At 46.8% G+C, this 18,186-nt stretch overlaps 1 protein-coding gene across 5 annotated transcripts in view; it reads left to right on the forward strand.

Moving 5' to 3' along the window:
• The window catches only part of RAD51B (RAD51 paralog B), a 723,675-nt gene that overhangs the window by 652,400 nt on the left and 53,089 nt on the right, over window positions 1-18,186 (forward strand). The window contains exon 12 of one of the 5 annotated variants that reach the window (XR_004320787.1): window positions 7,620-13,047. The exons of the other annotated variants lie outside the window; for them this stretch is intronic. The gene's annotated coding sequence lies outside the window, so the exon portion shown is untranslated. Of the gene's footprint in view, window positions 1-7,619; window positions 13,048-18,186 lie in introns of those variants that run through there. 5 annotated transcript variants of the gene reach the window in all.

The following is an 18,186-nucleotide window of genomic DNA, read 5'->3' on the forward strand; positions in this document are numbered from 1 at the left end:
AACTTCAAGCAAAACACAAAATGTGGGCCTTAGCAATTCTGAAAAGTGTGCTTGGCCTTAAGTTAAATCAAAAGGGTTTTGTATCCCAACTTGTAAGGTGGGTGAAGGAGAAGGAACTGGATGGGAAGGATTCGATTCCGAAGCAAAGGGCTTTATAGTTCTGTTGTGGCTATCCCAGGCCTGATTGGGAGCCCCCCAGTCCTCTCTCATGGCTTGTTATGAATCTCAGGGTCGGGCTCACATTGCCTTGGTCACATTTCTCAGCTGTGAAGACCATAAATATTTCCTGAGATATATATATATTTTAAACCATGATGCTTTGTAATTTTCACATGTTACACGTTGTCTCACTTCACCAATACTCTGAGTGTTTGAGCCCAGCGCTCAGACAGACCAGCCCTTTTATTTTGCAAATGAGGGCACTTGCCCAGGGCCACTGAGAGAGACAAGGCAGAGGCAAGCCTGGACGGCCAGGATTGGGCTCTTTCCGCTCTAAGATGCTAGTTAGTAGTCGTGGACCCAAAGACCAGGTTTTCACCTACTGTTTCCTCATAAAATCCTTTCTGAATAAATTATTCTGTCTCAAGAATAAGAAGCTTTGAGGAAAGATTCTTTGGTATTTCAGGCAGCTTTGAGGAGAGACTTAAGAGTCGCTTCTCAGTAGACCTCCTGGAACTGCTGACTTTGCAAGGACCGCACTAGCTACGAACGAGCTTAGAGACGTAAGTCATAAGTCACGTTCTGCTGCCAGGGTTGCTAAGTGGCAGAGAAATCCTGGGTGTCTGTTTCCAGGCACTCTTCAGTCTCCTGAGGAATTTCTTTAAGCAACACTAAGTGTCCTTTCACCACTCTGTTGGCCAGTAAGCCCCCTATCGTTGGAGGTGATAGCAGCCCCCCAGCCCCAGCCCCGCTGCCAGCAGATCAGCCTCCCGAGAGTTGTATGAAAAAGTATTCCCTAGAACTTGACTCCTCCCTGTGATGAGTGTGCACAATCTCCCCAGCTGTAAAATTGGATAGAGGTCCCTACAAACCCCCCTCCTCTCACACACCTGCAGACTAGAGAGGTGGGAAGGTTTACCGGAGCCTGTCTGTGACACTATATGAACTACTTGGAGGAAGGCCATCACCAGCTTCATTGCGAAGCAGTGCCTGCCCATTTAGGCAAGAGGTGGCAGGATTTATATCCAACCGAGCTTCTGAGGGTGGGATCATTCTAGATGACCCTCAGCTTATACCTTTGACTTTAGCACAGCCCTCTTTTTTTTTTTTCTACATTGACCTATACCACCCCTCCCACTGCCACCTCCTTGAACCAACCGCTGGTTTCAAGCTGTCCCAGGTTGTCCGATGAACTAAGGTTTCAAGCCATCGCAGGGGAAGGCAGCCTGGTGGCCAAGAGTTCAGTTTCCGCAGTGTCACTTTTTGACCATTCAGCAGTGTGTGTGCAAATATTTGAATACTTTATTGCATTTTGACCTTATTATTTTATACGAATGAGTGGAAAACGGGAAAATGAAGTGCTGATGATAGTGATAAGAAGGGCAGGTCTCATAAACTGAATATAATTGAGACAAAGATGGAAATCATTAGGCATGCCGAACATGGGGACTATTTAGCCTCCATCAAGTGCTCACTGGATGTAAGCCAGTCAACTGTGTGTTCAGTTGTAAAGGGAAAGAACACAACTAAAGTGTATATATGAAATCCTGGACATGCACGGTCAAAGATTCAGTCTAAAGTTGGAGTGTGATGAGCGATTTACCATATTTCTTCAATTCTAAAGCTGCATTGATTTAATAGGGCAGATTTTCCAAGGCTGGGGTGAGGGAGATGCCATGAGACTGGAAACCCAGAAAATATAGTGATAATATGGTTCAGCTTCCTGGGAACAGAACCTTCCCTTAGACCGTGCAAGCCGGCTACTTGCCTCTTGCATGTCAGACCAGTGGATTTTCAGGAAAGCGTTAGGTATGAAAGGAGAGGGCAGCCTATAGACAGTCTCCGAGGGGCTCAACCCAGCACCAAAGCCAGGGGCCAGACCTTGAATTAATGCGCCAGAATGGATGGAACTCAGCTCACCCGAGGCCCTCCTGCCAAGAGGTTTTCACAGCCCGCGTTCGCCCGGCTGTTAGAAAATCATGAGAGTCAAAAGCAAAGAATGTGGGGCTGGCCTCTCCCTCTTTGGGCACCAGCTCCTTCGCAGTCATTGTCCCAGCTGTCCCTGGGGTTAGGGAGGGGGCATGCTTCCTCTCCCAGCGTGTGCACAGCCCGTGCCCTCTGCCTGGATTAGCTGTCCTTCCTCCTGGGATGCCTGGCTGACTCCCGGATCTTCCTTGAAGACTCAGCTAAGGCTTCTGCTGTTGCTGCCCTCCCACTGCACACTCTCTGTTCACCCTCTGTTCTTGCTTTTCCACCCCAGGGCACCATCACTGGCTTGCCCACCAAAGCTCTGAGGCCAAGGAGATCCTCCCAGCCTCAGCATCCAGGCTCAGCGGCCCTCAGGAAGTGTCTGCTAAGTGGCGGAGGGGCTGAAGGACCAGTAGATTCTTGGGAGACCTCTCCGGCACCAGACTGTTGACGGGTGCTTGCAGGGGCAACCTAGCACCGCTACTTTGAACTTCTTAGACCCTAAAAAACCCTTTCTATCTCCTCCAGATGCCAACCCATTTGTCTTTAAATTCCTCTCTCTTTGCCTCAAGTTCCCCTCATCTGCAGACCTTCTCGTCCACACTGCTGTCTTCAGTCCCGCCCTGTCACACTGCCCCTCACACCCCTGGATGGTTCTTTCCAAATACTTGTATTAAGTAAATCCACTGACTTTTCCTCCAACCATAGGATTCTTGCTGAATTCTTACCACTTTCCTCAGGCAAAAACAACCCAGAGATGCTGTCTGATCCAAAGCATTTCCCAGGGAGGGCGGCCAAGTGAGTGCAAGAAACTCTCGGCCGTCTGGGACTGTGATGTGATGTCTGAACAGCCTCTTTAGAAACACTCCAGCCTTTTCCAGGGATGCCATCCAGACGGGGACGCTCCAGGTCAGCCCTTCGTAGTTGTCAGGGGTCCTGGGGGTAGATCGGAGGGCACTTGATCAGGGAACTTAGCTGACTGGCGTCACTGGGTCAGCTGTACATGAGAAGGGGGTCTGAGCTCCAGTTTGCACCCCTCCACCCACTGACTCTTCTTGGCCTAAAACACCCTGCCCTGCTGCCCTTGCTGGGCCGATGGGACGTAACTGTCTAAAAAGCCAGGGGTGGGTTGGGTTTGGGGAGCTCAGAGGAGCCCACCACTGGCCCACCTCCCATCCCACCCAGCACGGTGCCCAACAGGCCGTCTTAGCCGGCTGGCTAAACTGCTCTCAGCACTGGTTAATCTCACTTACTCTTTAGATCCTTGGAGTTTGAGCTCTCTGGGGCGGTGCCCAGAGTCCACTTGATAGAAAGCTGATTCTTTTCCTGTGGGGCAAACAGCTCTGATCAGGACACATCAGTCAGGGGGCGCGACTTGGCAGAGCTACAATGCCAAGGCTCGGATGCATCTTTTCTGTGTGATTTCCCAAATTCAGGCAGGAAAACATGCCTCCCCCTGAGCGCCTGGCTCCCCCCACCGACATTTGCATCCCCTTAACGATCTATAAAAGGAGCCAGTCGCCGGCCCCCAGCGAGGACAAGGCTGTGATTCAGCCCCGCTCCAGTGACATCCCAACCGTGAGAGTGCAGCTGGGACAGTTTATGAACAGTGCTGGGTCCCAGGGGGAAGTCGGCCCTGTCCTCTAGCCCACAAGCGTCTATTGTTCACTTTCTTGTTTTTCTCCAAATGTTTAGATGTGCTCAGAGCACAGAAAAGCCCCAAACCGAGGCCATCAGCCAGGACCAGGCTAAGGCAGGGAAGCCTGTGGCTGGAGCTCTGTGGGCCTCCTCTCCCCACACAGTTGTTCCCACCTCTTCCTAAGATACAAAACTGCTTGGGGAGGGGGGCGGCCTCTTCTCAGCCAGGGCTGTTTGGACAACAGTGGGCTCAGGCTGTACCACCAGTCAAGGTGTGAGACCACAGCCCTGGCTTACGTAGTTGGCAGACTGGCACAACTGCCTGTTGCCTTGGGCAGTTCATGATGTGGATAGGAGAGTATCTTCTGATTGCTTGTCACTGACCATGGTGGTGTGACAAGAACAGTTGTGTGTTGGGTCCTGTCTGCATCAAGAATTTGGGCTCCAAAATTCAGCCTCGTGGGTTTGACTCCTGGCTCTAACTCTTACTAGCTGTGCAATCTTGGACAAGTGACTTAGCCTCTCTGAGCTTCAGTTTCCTCCTTGGTAAAATGACACCTCCCTCATAGAAATCTCGTGGCTTTGAGGAGACAATCGAGGTCAGCAGAGGCACAAAATGAGCCCTCTGTAAACGCTGGTGACTCTCTGCATTATTCTTATTCATATCTGTAACCACTATCATGCCATCCTGAAGCCACTCCCCCTGCTTCAAGCACCGGCCGTTTGTACCTAAATCGAATGCCTTTGACAACCTCCAGTTGGGGGTCAGAAAACAGCTGTGTGAGACCGGCAGTGCCAGAGGAATGAGGGATGAGGTGCCTTGTGACGTAGGTGAGGCGAGAACGTGCTGGAAAGCCCGTCTCCTCCACCTCCCCCGCCCCTCAGCCCCAGATCGCTTTCTCGGGGCTCATATTACCTACCCTCCCCCACCACTGACCATTCTCAGCCCTGCACGTGGCCAGGGGTTCCAGCAGACCCACCAAAACCCCCACCCTTGCCAGGAAAGCACGTGTTGCCCATGTACACACCTTGGCGGCCACCAATGGCCAGTGCTGGGGGGAGGGGGTGGGATGCACAAAGGTGGAGTCTCTGGAAATTTTGCCAGATCGAGAGGGTGTGGACAGCCTGATCCCAAACTCCAGACTCCACAGGCCTGGGGTGCCAGTGCGGTTTAGAGATTGGAATCCATTTCCTGCAGGGCTTTTTGTAAAGCGGGTTGGGGGTTGGGGGGTGGGGGTGGACAAGAGTTGGGGAAGGAGGAAACCCAGAGAAGGCAAGAAAGGGTTCTGAGTGCTAGTCCTCCCTGCCTGGGGTCAGTTAGTTCCCACTCTTATTGGGGGCTTTGGAGTTACCACCTCCTCAAAACAGAACCGAGATGATCCCCCTTTGGATTCATTAATCCTTCCAAGAATAAAGCCCTGGGAGCCTCCTGACAGGGCCATATGGTTTCTTTATCTTCCTTATCTCCCAGCACTCACCTTCCATTCGGAATGTTTATCCCAAGATAAAGATCAGATTCCACTTAGGGTGATTGAATGGGGGCCTCCTCTGAGCATTTCCCCCACAATTGCAAATGAATGGACAATCCAATCCAATAAGAAATGAGCTAGACCAGCTGTGATAATGGATAGGACTCCCCCCACACTCCTAGTCCTCCTCCATGTACTCCCATCTCCCCCATCTTCCACCTGGGCAGTTCCACTTTTACCTGCTTTGTATAGTGGAGTTCTGCATATGATTCCCAGTGGACGTTGCGTAACTGCCTTAAGTGATGCTTAAAAACCAGAGAGATCTGATAGTAGACCAGGGTTTTTTAGTAGACGTAATGCAAGCCACAAACACAAGCCCATATGCTATTTTATGTTTTCTAATTGCTACATGAAAAAGGTGAAAATGAGCAGGTGAAATTAGCTTTAAGACTACATTTCATTTATAATTATGATTACTCATATACTATTTATTTATTATAATTAATATAAAAATACATTTTATTGAGCCCTAAAATATCATTTCAACATGTAGTCAGTATAAAAATGATTCGTGAGGTATTTCACATTTGCTCTTTTGTACTTAGTCTTCAAAATCAGGTGTGCATTTTATGCTTACAGTATATGTCGATTCAGACTAGCCACATTCCAGGCGGTCCATAGCCCCTGTGGCTAGTGGCTGTTGCATTGGACAGGGAGGATCTAGAGAGACTACACTAAGACAGCAGGGGCGAGAACAGACTGTAATGGGGGGCACAGCCATCACCCTTGAGCTGGCTGCCAGCGAGAGGCTCTGGGAGGAGATGTGCCATCCACAAATTTGTTCCCAGTCAAACCAAGATCCAGACTCCATCTTTCTACACATCCTGGCCACCCCTCTCCCCTGACCCAGGAAGGTAAACATACACATACGTCACAAATTTTTTAAATGGTAGCACTTTCTACTGCTGCTAATTTACTGTTAATCATTTCATCTACCAGTAGACTTCTTCACTGGGGCCTCTATCCCTGAGTACTTGTCCTCTGAGCTGTTTCAAAGTGAAGACAGTGCTGATTGGCATCAAGCATCCATGCAGTAGGCTCCACTGTGCTTTGTCGGAACAGGGGGAGGCCTGACTGAAGTAGACAGAGCCAGACTGGGGTCACCAATGCCAACAGATTCCCGGAAGGAGGAGTTTTGACACAATTCAGACGTTGACAGGACACACGGACAGATCTGCCACTAGTTGCTCAGACACCATATTTAAATGACCAGTTATGTTCTGGACAGGGAAGTGGAGGAGGACCGGGTCCGTGCTTTGTGATTTGTGTGTGGTGTGTGTGAGTGGTTCCTTCCTCCTACAGTGATTCTCTAATGAGTTAATAATGCGGCAGGTCTCCTGCTGCAGCTGAGTTATGCCTAGTACCTCCCCTGCTCTTAGAATCAACATAAACATGATACAAAGAGAAGGATGGGAGGGGAGGCCCCTGGCAAAGCAGAGGGGATGTTAAACATGCAAACAGTGAGCATCAAGGGGAGAAAAGGTGGGGAGCACGTCCCAAACCCGAACCTCTGTGTAAGAGTTTCTCCCCTCCCGCTCTCTCTGCTTCATTTTTTTTTTCACAGTCCCTACCATTCTCAACATGCTATTATATTTTTCCTTGTTGACTGTTGATCCTCAGTTTGGTTTCTTGCCCTACTCCAGTGCCTAGGAGAGTGCCTGTCACTCTTAGTAAACATTTGCTGACTGAATAAATTGTTCCCGGAGGTTGTGGCAGGAATACTGAGTGGGGCCCCGAAAAGCTGTGGTCTCAGGAAGAGCAAGAGAAGGAGAGCAAGGCCTTGGGAAAGGCAGAGTGGGGTGGGATAGGGGTGGGGAGGGGGGTGAAGATGCGGAGAGAGATGGTGGTCTGTGTGTGTGACTCCCCGAGTAATGGGAGACAGAAGAATTTGAGAAAGTGGAGGAATGTGATTGCAGCACAAAGGCAGAGAGATTATTTTGTCAGCAACATTTGGATCCCATTGGTGATGAGAGACATGTGGGCCAGGCAAGGAGACAATTGTGGTAGTCAAGACAGGATGTGAATAAGACATAAAGAAGTGTTTCATCAGTGGGGATGGAAAAGAACCAGGGCCGCGGTAGCCAAGTCAAGGAGTAGGAAGTGTTGGCCCCAGCGTTCTCACACACCCGCAGTGTGCCACACACGCGCACAGGCACAGACACACGCACACACCTGCACACACACCCACAGGTACACCGGGACCCACTAGGTTGCCCGCGAGGACCTTTCATTCAAAGGCCCCCATCATGCATTCTAGCACCACTGCAAAGGCCACTTTCTGCTTCAACCTTTGGTCTTTGTCTTCTGTTTGTTTCTTCCCTGAAGGCAGCCTCATGGGGAAAGGGAACGGCAGAACCCAGACACTCTGGAAGAGACGGTATCCCCCATGAACAAGGTTTGCTTCTGGCTTCTCTGGAAGGGAAGAGGCATTGAAGAAGGTGGCAAGGTCCCCAGAACAGAAAGGAATGAAAAGCCCCAGCGAAGGATGGCCTGGAAGAGGAGAGAAATCCATGTTTGAACTGGCCAGGAAGGGCAACTGTTTGCTGACATCCAAACATGCGTTCACACATGTGTGGGCCACGTGAGGGGTCTGTAATTGAGACTGGGGACCCGGAGGAGGCGAATGAGCTTGTTAGGAGTGGGTGTGGACGTGCGTGGGGATCCAGCTGAAACAGGACTTTATTTTTAAAGAGCCTTAGATTGATGTCTCTGCTAGCCTAAATATAACTGAGCAGCCAACTTCTTCCCAGCCTGGCCAGGCCTCCAAGCAAGCTCCAAGGCCCTGTGTTTAAAAAAAAAAAAAGGAAGGGAGAGAGAGGAATCCACAGATGCAAAAGGTCACACAGTTAGCCCTTTGAGTGCGCTGGGAGGAGGAAGATGGATGAGCTGGCTGTGTACACTCTGCAACCCCCAGCCTCAGCCTCCAGCTGGAAAGATGGAGGGTTGTTGGGGGAATGGGGAGGGGAGCGGTCACCCACCTTGTACCTGGGCTCTGCCTGGCCTGAAGGGGACCGTGGAGACCCAGGCTTGTGCTCAGGGAGCCAACAGTCCAGTGTAGGGAGGAGGCAGGTAGAGAGGGCTGAGCAGGTAGGCACACGGTGTTGCAGACTGCAACGAGGATGGGTCCCAGGCGAGAGGCAAGCAGAGGGCTGGGAGCATCCAGGGAGGAACTTCCCATATGGCTGGAGGGCCCAAGAAGCCCATTGTGGAGAAAGAAGGATTTTAAATGGGAGGATTTTGACAAAGATGGAGAGAGAACAAGAAGAAGCAGAGACTAGAGTGGACAGGATACATTTGGGCAGTTCTGAGCGGTTTGGATTTGACCAGAGCACAGGAAAAGGAGAGTAAATGGTGGGGTGGGGCTTGGAGCTTAGACTCCATGCCTTTCCCAGAAGCTTGTCCTTGAGCCTGCAGACAAAGGTGAGCCATTGAAGACTTGGGAGGAAGGCAGCGACACGACCCAGATAGACTGAAGGAAGGTTGCTTTGGCAATGAGATGTAGGGTGGAGCATAATGGGGAGCCTCTGGGGCTGGGGATAGCCCAGGGACACAAAGGTCAGTGAGGGCTCTGAGTTCCCTGAGGCGAGCTAGCTGCTGCAACAGACCCCCGAACCTCAGAGACACCATAGAAGCTGATTTCTCATTCCTGTGAAGCTAACTTGGCACAGGGCTGAGGGGTGGGGCTCCGCTCCTGTAGGAATTCAAGGATCCTGGCTGAGGGAGGCTTTGCCTTCTTCAGCCTGTGGCGCTGAGAGTCACCCTGCAGTTGACATCCACCTGGCACTGGAGAATGTGGAGGGTTCACAGGTTTGTACGGACCAGGCATTCTGCTGGCCAGACCTCAGTCACGCGGCCCCAGCCACATGCAGGGGGCCTGACGAGAAGTCCCTAGCTGGCTATGTGTCCAGAGGCATGACCGTCTGGAGGTCATCTTGGTCTCAAGGACAGCAAGAGGGACTCAGATCTGAAGGAGCATGTCAGCAACAGAACTGAAACTGAGGGAAGCAGGCAGGAGAGTTGATATTTAGGAGCTAGGAAGAGGAGGAGCCAGAGAAGGAAAACAAAGGGAGGCAGCTTGAGGGCAAAGCGAGGGAAGGGGTCAGTACCAATGAGACTTCAAGGAAGGGGATGCTGAGGAAATGCCCTGGGATTTGGCTCCGGTGAGGCCTGGGGGAAGGTGGGGTAGAGCCAGCGTTCAAGGCTGGAGGAAGCAGCTGCCAGTGATTCCCTAGGACTTTCCATAAGCACATGCCTGAACTAGATGTGTGTGACCCCTTGATAGGACATGAACGTCACGTAATGACTCACTGTGGAGCTGGAGCGGGAATATGGGCTTTGGAGTCAGAAGCTCTGGGTTTGCATCTCTGCACAGCTATCTTCACTTGAGCAAACAACTTAAACTCTCTGAGCCTCAGTTTCCTCACCTATTACCTACTTTTCAAGCCTGTTGCCAGGCTTGGAAGTAATCTCTGTTATGTAAAGCGCTTCACTCAGTGCCAGTTTTTGGTAATTTGTGCAGCAAACATTTATTGTGCACATAATGTGGGCCAGGCACCTCATTAGGTGTTAAGTATTTAAAGGACCCAGACAAAATTCCTGCCCTCAAGACGCTTATACTCTGGTAGGGCCGATGGCCACAGAAGCAGATCCTTAAAATACAGCATGGTAAATGCAGTGATGGAGGTATTCCCGGACGGGGAGACCCAGCCCTGGCTTGCTGGAGGAGGTGACCGGCTGAGTCTTAGTAGAGAAGAGTTCACAGTGGTGAGCGTGCCCTGGGCACCACTAGCATCCTAATTCATGCAACAAACATTTACCTGTTCATTGTAATTCAGGCAGTGAGCACCTACAGTGCACAGACGGGAAGGTTGCCCCTAAGTTCTCGGGGACTGGGGAGGGTTGTGCAGGGCTGTGGTGTTTGCCCCCACCTGGTGCCAGGCTGTGCCCTAGGAGCCCTGCTATAGGGCCTGTTCTGGCCACCGAGCTACAGGAACCACCTTTTTCTGCCTCTTCTCTAAGGAGCCCTGGAGTCCTTCTCTGTGAGTCCATCTAAGAACCGTCTGCAGCACATCTTCTTGGAGGTCTCGATGCCTTCCTGAGGCCCTACATGGAAACAGGGCCCAGATTTCTGCTGCTATTTTTTGAAGCCCACAAACCACCCTGAGGGCTGTCCTCCTTCATAAACCTCTGCCTCAAGAGCAGGGATAAGTCAGAAGAGGCATCACCTCTCCATCACCTCGGAGGGTCATTTGTCTGACCCCTCCTAGATATGACATCAGACGTCAGTGGTACAGGTTTGGACCATACCCTGGTTTGTTTGGGTTTTATTTTATTTTCTTAGTTAGCTCTAACCACCCCCTCAAAGTTTTCTGTGCTCATGCTAAGGACTTTAGAAAAAAATAAAACTATAAAGAGAATAAAAGTAGTAGCATCAGGGGAAGCCACTATTGACATCTTGTGTTCTATCTACATGAGATCATAACTTTGACTTCACTTGTTTTAAATTTTTTTATTGGAGTAAAATCCACAGAAAAATCAGCACCTGAACCATCTTTAAGTGTATAGTGTAAGTACACTCACACAGTTGTGCGACCATCACTACCATCCATCTCCAGAACTCTTCACCTTGCAAAACTGAAACTCTGTCCCCATTAAACAGGGGACACTGCCCCTCCCCCCAGACCCTGGCAACCATCATTCTACTTTCTGTCTCCATGATTTTGGCTACTCTAAGTGTCTCATAGAAATGATATCATGTAATATTTGTTTTTTTGTAACTGGCTTATTTCACTTAGTGGAAGGTCCTCGAGTCTCATTCATGTGGTAGCATGTATCAGAATTTCGTTCCTTTTTAAGGTTGAATAGTATTCCATGGCAAGTGTATACCGCATTTTGCTTCTCTGTTCATCCGTCAATAGGCACTTGGGCTTCTGCTATGTTTTAGCTATTATGAATAATGCTGCTATCAACGTGGGTGTGCAAATGATCTCTTTGAGACCCTGCTTTCAATTCTTTGGGGTATATGCCCAGAAGTGGAGTTGCTGGTTCATATATTAGTTCTATTATTAATTTTTTGAGGAACTGCCATACTGTTTTCCACAGTGGCTGTACTTTTCACATTCCCACCAGCAGTGCACAAGGGTTCCCATTTCTTCCTCACATCCTCCCTAACACTTGTTATTCTCTGCTTTCTTTTAGGTTTACCTTCTATTGTAAGTACTGTCATTAAAAACTTCTGACACAGAACCCTCTCCCATTCTCCTTCTGATGGAAATTTAGGAATCTTCTTCTTTCAATATTTTTGCTATTATAAACAAAATTGTAACAAAGATTTGTACATAAATCTTCACAGCTTTTTGGATTATTTTCATAAGGAAGGACTGACAGATAAAATACAAGATTTGCAGTTATTTGATTTCAGATAAACAATGAATCATTTTTTAGTATAAGTTTTAGTATAAGTTGCCAAGGACAAACTTATTCTTAAAAAGCATTTGTTGTATACCTGAAATTCACATTTAACTGGGTGTTCTCTATTTTTATTTGCTAAATCTAGCAACGTTGCCATCCGTGGAATTCACAGGAATGGAATTAGTGGATCAAAGTTGATGACATTTTCAAGGTTCTGGCTGCCTATAGCCAAAAGTTCTCTCCAGTAAGGCAGTGTTGGTTTTCTCACCCTTAACAGTGAATGAGAATGCCTGTTACCCACAAAATTGGCTGCTTTGTGTAATTTCATTTAAAAAGAAGCAAAACGTTACGTCTTTGATAGGTAGAAAATGATCATTCACAAAGCGTTGATTATCAGTGAAGCTGGCCCTTCCTTTCCAAAGGCTGGGCGTCTGCACTTTCTTTTAAATAAACCATGTGTTCCTGCCTTTGCTCTTTTATCTTTTGGTTTTTCTTGTCAAACTATATGAACTCTTAAAAGATAACAACCTCATGTCTCTCACATTTTGTTGCAAATATTTCTCCCAGCTTGTTTGCCTTTTAATTATGGTTCTATTATTTCCAGAGAAAAGGAATTTAAACATTTGATGCAGTCACATCTCTAGTTTTTTCTTGATTTTTCTGTTGCTTTGAGTCTAGAGTCCCTTCTCATCTAGAGATGAGGTATATTCTCTTCTAGAAGTCTGTGGGGGTTCTTTTTATAGATTTTTTTTTCTAGAAGTCTGTGTGGGTTCTTACTGATTTTTCTTCTAGAAGTCTATGTGGGTTCTTTTTACTTTTTTTTTTTTTAACATTTAACTCTTTAATTCATTTGGAATTTATTTGGAAATGATGTGCAGTGAGTTTCTAAATTAATTTTTCCCTCAAATCTCTAATTTGTTCCAGCACTATTCGCTGAATAAAATCCTTCCCTTCTCAATGATGTGTGATACCTCAGTCTTACACATAAAGAAAAAATCATTTTTTTCTTAAAAGTGACCTTATTCATGTCATTTAATCATTCATATATTCAACAAATATTTTTTGAGCACCTCCAGCTGGTCAGGAACATATTTAAGATTTCTTCCAGCATTAAAATTCTAAATAGAACAGAACTTCTATCTATTTCTTCTCAGATCATTGGAGGAAATTGACATAATTTGCTTCACTTGTTGGTTTTTATTTATGTGTCTTATATTAGTCCATTTTACTGAAGCTTAATTTTATTCATCTCCTTTCCAGGAGTTTTGCCTCTTATTGCTGTAACATGTCTCATTGCATTGGAAGAAGCTTCAAAATGATCGATACGTAATAAAACTGTATAGTAAAGGTGATAGCTGACGTCCTTATTTTATCTCCACGTTTAATGAGAATGTCTCTAATGTTGTGCCATTAAGAATAGCCTTGGCTTTTGTCTTAAGATAAGAAGCATTTTTATGTTTAGAAAGTAATTGTCTCTTCTTATTTTCCCAAGAGTTTTTTTCCTAAGAAAAATCAGAAATGATTGATTAATTTTATTTGGTGTATTTGGTAGAACTAATTAAGGTTATTGTGCCTTTTTTTGTTTTTATTGTTTTCCACTTGAAATGCAAATACTGCTGATTTAGTGGAATTGCATAAAGCAGAATTGGGAGGAATACACAAAATCCCCACCACATTTTATCATATGGTGCTTTCGTGAACAGCATTCTGAATTTGAACTGTGTGTTAAAGTCTTGATTGCACATGCCTATTAATTAAAAAAATAGAGAGCCCCTGAATGCATATATATATAAATATATTTGTGGTGTTTTACAATCTATTATAGTAAATATGCACATACTTTATATGTATATATGTGCATATTTACTATAATATATACATTATGAAACACAACAAATTTAAAAAGTTTTAATAAGCATTCTAATCTCTTCCCCTTACCCCAATAAATCAGCTTGCACATACCCTACTTTGGAAGCCAGTCATATAAAAGATGAGTATTATTGGGGGTACATTCTACCCTGGGCACATGCAGAGTCCTGCGGAACACTTGCACACGCATTTCTATCTGTCACTGAGGATAGCAAATAATGTGTTTGCAGTCAAATGCTCTACCCCTGTGCTATACCCCCACAGATATTGTGTGCTTAAATTTGAATATGCACAATTCAAAATGCCCTCTGAAGCTGGAAGGATTTTTTTTTTTTTTAACTAGTGGGATTAAGCTCAGTGATGACAAAAACGCACACACAGGGGGAAAAGCAAGTTATTCCACTCCGCCTGACCTTGTGCAAGTTATGTAGCCTCTTTGGGACTCAGTTTCCTCATTACTAAAATGACAGGGTTAGTTTAGTCTAGATAACCGCCAAGCCCCTTCCTGCACTGACATTTTGTAACTGGGATGACCCTGGGGGGTATCGGGTTAAGGGAGAAGCTGGTCAGCACGTCAGTCAGCCAGACAGCTCTGTTATTAGGAAATCAAGCGGAGTGCAGTCCTAAGGTGGAGATGACCAGGAGCTCAGTGTGCACTGAAATCAATCTTGGCCATCTCCAGGGGCCGCCCTGACACCAGTCAAAGCAATGGGATGTGAAGAATTTGAAAATCTTTAGGAGGGATCAGAGAAAGACAACATACGGATTAAAGTCTTGGAAAATGGGTCCTCTGAGGAAAAGTTAAAGAGGTGGAATTCCTTAGGTTCAAGAAGGGCATATGAAGATGGATCTAGCCTCCAGCTCCTGGCATTTGCGCAAGTGTTTTGAAGTCTTAGAGGAAGCATTTTCTGTTTCAAAGAAGAGACCTACTCTAGCTAGATCACAGAAACCCCCAGCCAGGAACACGGGTTTTTGTGACCAGGACTCCCAGGAACAGAAAGCCTTGAGGAGCTGGGCCAGCTCTCCCTTAGCAACAACGTGTTCTGCGTGTTCTCCAGACCTTTCTCTGCTCGCCGCTTCTTACCCCAACTTTGCACTTCAGTGTAGGAAGGTCGGCTTACAGCCGGACATCATGGCCCCTGTTCCATAGCTACATTTTCAATGTCAGGGTCCAGTGCCCATCGGCTCAATCTTTCCACTTCCAGTTCTTGATTCCCCTGAAAGGATTTGTTTATCCTGGCTCATCTTTTTGAGCCAGGCCACTTCAATCATTGGTCATCATTGGTGGGTCACCAATAACTGGATGCCCACCCCAGGTCCAGTCACGTGAGGAAGAGAGGCAGCTCATGTGCTCTAGAACATGGCTATTTAGGGCAGATTTCCTCAGGTCAGCACATGGGCAGACTGGCCATGAGGAACATCTTCAGCAAAGGGACCAACTGTCTTAATCTGACATCGATAGGGGAATAAAATAAGTCTGACCCTGAGTTCTTACACCAGAGGAGATGTGATAGCCCTTCCCAGGACACCCTTCAGAATATTGTGAGCCTCCTCCTGCCTCGAGGCATGCTGACAGAGCGATGCCTTGGGACAGTGGTCTGGCCTGCAGGGCCTCTGAGATTCCCCTTTGGCCTGTCGGCCTGGGAGAACAGAAAGTCACTTCCCTGGTGGAGCCTAATTTCTCTGTCTGCAATGTCTGAGCTTTGCTGATGGGAAAGCAGCTATTTGAGGACTTTACAAAGCACCAAATCTGAAGAACCACAGAAAGAGTTTCGCTATTTAACCAGAAGATACCAGAAACAACCCAAGGACTTTTAGGCCCTCCCAGGTTGGCCTGGCCTGTCTTCATCCATTTTGAATATCCAGTTTCTACCTGAAACCAGTATACCACCAATTCCTTCGAGTCACTGTCCTCCCATTCTTTGATGCTACATGTGGCTCTTTGGCTCAACATCCTGCCCAGAAATCCCCATCATCTTCCAGCAGAGAGAAGATGAGACAATCATGAACAAGTGGGCAGGGTCATTGTTTATGGTCTTTTTCCTGTGCTGGCTTTAATCACACAACCAGCCACACATATAGGCAGGCCAAAAAAAAAAAAAAAAAAATTCTATTGACCTCAAATGCAAAGGCCTTGAGAACACAGAGTTCAAATGAAAGTAAGGCTTCATCTGCCCAAAAGACAACTACCCAGACACCTCACTATCTAAAATCAGACCAGAACCTGGAGATGAGCCAAGTGACATCTAAGTAGCCAAAATTATCTGCCTAGGCTCATATTGGTTTATTTAAAGTAGCATATAATTCAAAGCAACTGTCCCCAGAGAACTAGATGAACTCTTACCCTCTAAGAAAGACTGGATGAATTTTATAGGAATAGAAAAGGCTAAATTCCTCACTCATACTCTATTTACTTTTTGTTTACACAGAATTTTGTAAACACAGAAAACACAAGTTTGCCTATGTGTTTTCCCAACCCAGGACAGGCTAAAAGAAGTTGGGTCATGGGCTCATTACAGGTAAAGGGGCAGGCTCCCTGATAAAAAGTAGACCCAGGAACCCCCAAATCACAGCAATATGAAGCAACTTGGGAAAGAGACAGATGGCCACACATATCTCAAAGGTCTTGGACCTCCTGGAATAACAACATGGTGACTGAAGTTTATAAAAACTACTCTAAGCAGTTCAACAATATAAAATTAAAATCAGACTTATCTATTTTAAAACCTGGGAAGTATGTGCCTTTTTTTTTTTTCAGGAAAGATTTCCATCCCAAATGATTACATTTAATTTTTTTAAATTTTATTTAAGTATAGTCAGTAACAATGTGTCAGTTTCTGGTGTACAGCACAATGTCCCAGTCATGCATATACATACATGTATTCATTTTCACATCCAAATGATTACATTTTTAAATGTAATGTTTCAAAGGGCAAACCTTTAGCCAGCTAGAAAACTCCACTATCCAGAACAATCAGTTTCTTTCCGGATAACTGAGGTTTTCCCATAGCTTGGTTTGAACCCTCCAGACTTTTTCCTAAAGGACAGTAGGGCACCTCGTCAGCCAGGGAAATGCTGTTGCTTTGACGTATATGCTATTTGGAATAAAGCAACAGGGGCTTAAGAAGGTTTTACTGTATTTGGTTTGCAGGCTTCGTTTGGCACCATCCCTTTAAAAGGCTGCCTGCCTTTGAACTAATCCTCTATTTATAATCCAGCTGGAGAAAGGCCTCGGCAATATATACAAATTCCTAGGATTTACAGAGTGCTGCTCACGTAGCTCTGAGCCCTCATGCAGAGCCCCTGCCTCGGCCTTCACTCTCCAAGAAGCCCCCTGCAGCCTCGCCGATGCACCTCGGTGCTGAGGCTGACGGGCTGCCTGGCATGACCAGGAAGGCACCCGTGTTCTTGGTGGGGAGCACAGGGCCCATCTGGGACAAGGGCATGGGCTAGATTAGGCTTGGTAAACACCATCGCTCACTCTTGACAGCCCGCACTGTTCAGACGCCCTTTCCTAAAGGCTCAGGGCTGAGGCTTCGTGCGCTGCTCTCCCCTATCAAGCCATTCTTGTCTTATAACTCATTCCTTCCCCGAAACAACGCCAACTTCACATTTTCCTTCCCTCCTCCCTACACACAAATTATTGCAAGTCATGGCATCTAAATATAGCCCCCGGTCTGTTTTCCAGATGCTGAGGCCTCGACATTTTCCTGATGTCTCTCCAGCTGCCTCTTTGCTCTTGCTCTCCTTTCTCCTTCTTTCTCACCTTTTTTCCTCCCCAATACTCCTGCCCTCCGCTTCCCAGTCTCCTCTATCTTTCCTGCTTTCCCAGTTCAAAGGAAAGTTCTAGAAGCAAGGCCTGAACCCTGGACGGCCCTTTCCCCAGCTCTCCAACACTGCTGGCAGTGGAGTTGGGACATAATCAAAGGAAGAAGCAAGAAACAGCATCCCCAGGACCCCCAGCAATGTGCTTCCATGAGTCCTTGTCATCCCTTCACTTACTTGCTGTGTTCAGGAGCCATTTAACCTCCATCCCTTCCCCTACCCTCACTGGCTTCTTCTTCTTGGGTCCCAGGTGCCAAAGAGTGGCTGGTCACTTCCTCCATTTAGGAACTTCCTCTGTTACTGAAAAATAGTCACTGGAACTCACTTCCGCCATCCCTTCCCTGAGGTTAAATGATATCAATTTCTTTGCCTTTCTTCATCAGGCCTAGACATCCAGAGCTTAAGTCATTTTCACAGATTCTGTCTGAACCATATCCTGGTAGGACACGAAGCCGGGCCTTGAGTCCTCTGCCCTAAAAAGGGCTGACTCCTGCCATGTGCGGCTATTGGAGGAATTCATCTGATCCTTCTCCATCTAAGTAAAAAAGAGGTGTTACAGTGGAGATCTGTGTTCGTGCCTAACTTGACATCCACTCTAATAGTATAATATTGGTCCTTTTTCTTCCTGAAAGCAAATTTTGATTCAAGTACATATTTTTTCCATCCTTCCCAACATTCTTGCTCACCCTTAGTCAACTTAATCTAAAGTTCTAATTAGCAGTCTCAAAGTGACCCACATGCTACAAATAGACAGTATATAAAACTATTAGTCAGTCTGTTCATTTAT

The sequence above is a fragment of the Camelus ferus genome, chromosome 6, assembly GCF_009834535.1.
Source record: "Camelus ferus isolate YT-003-E chromosome 6, BCGSAC_Cfer_1.0, whole genome shotgun sequence".
Taxonomy (NCBI): domain Eukaryota; kingdom Metazoa; phylum Chordata; class Mammalia; order Artiodactyla; family Camelidae; genus Camelus; species Camelus ferus.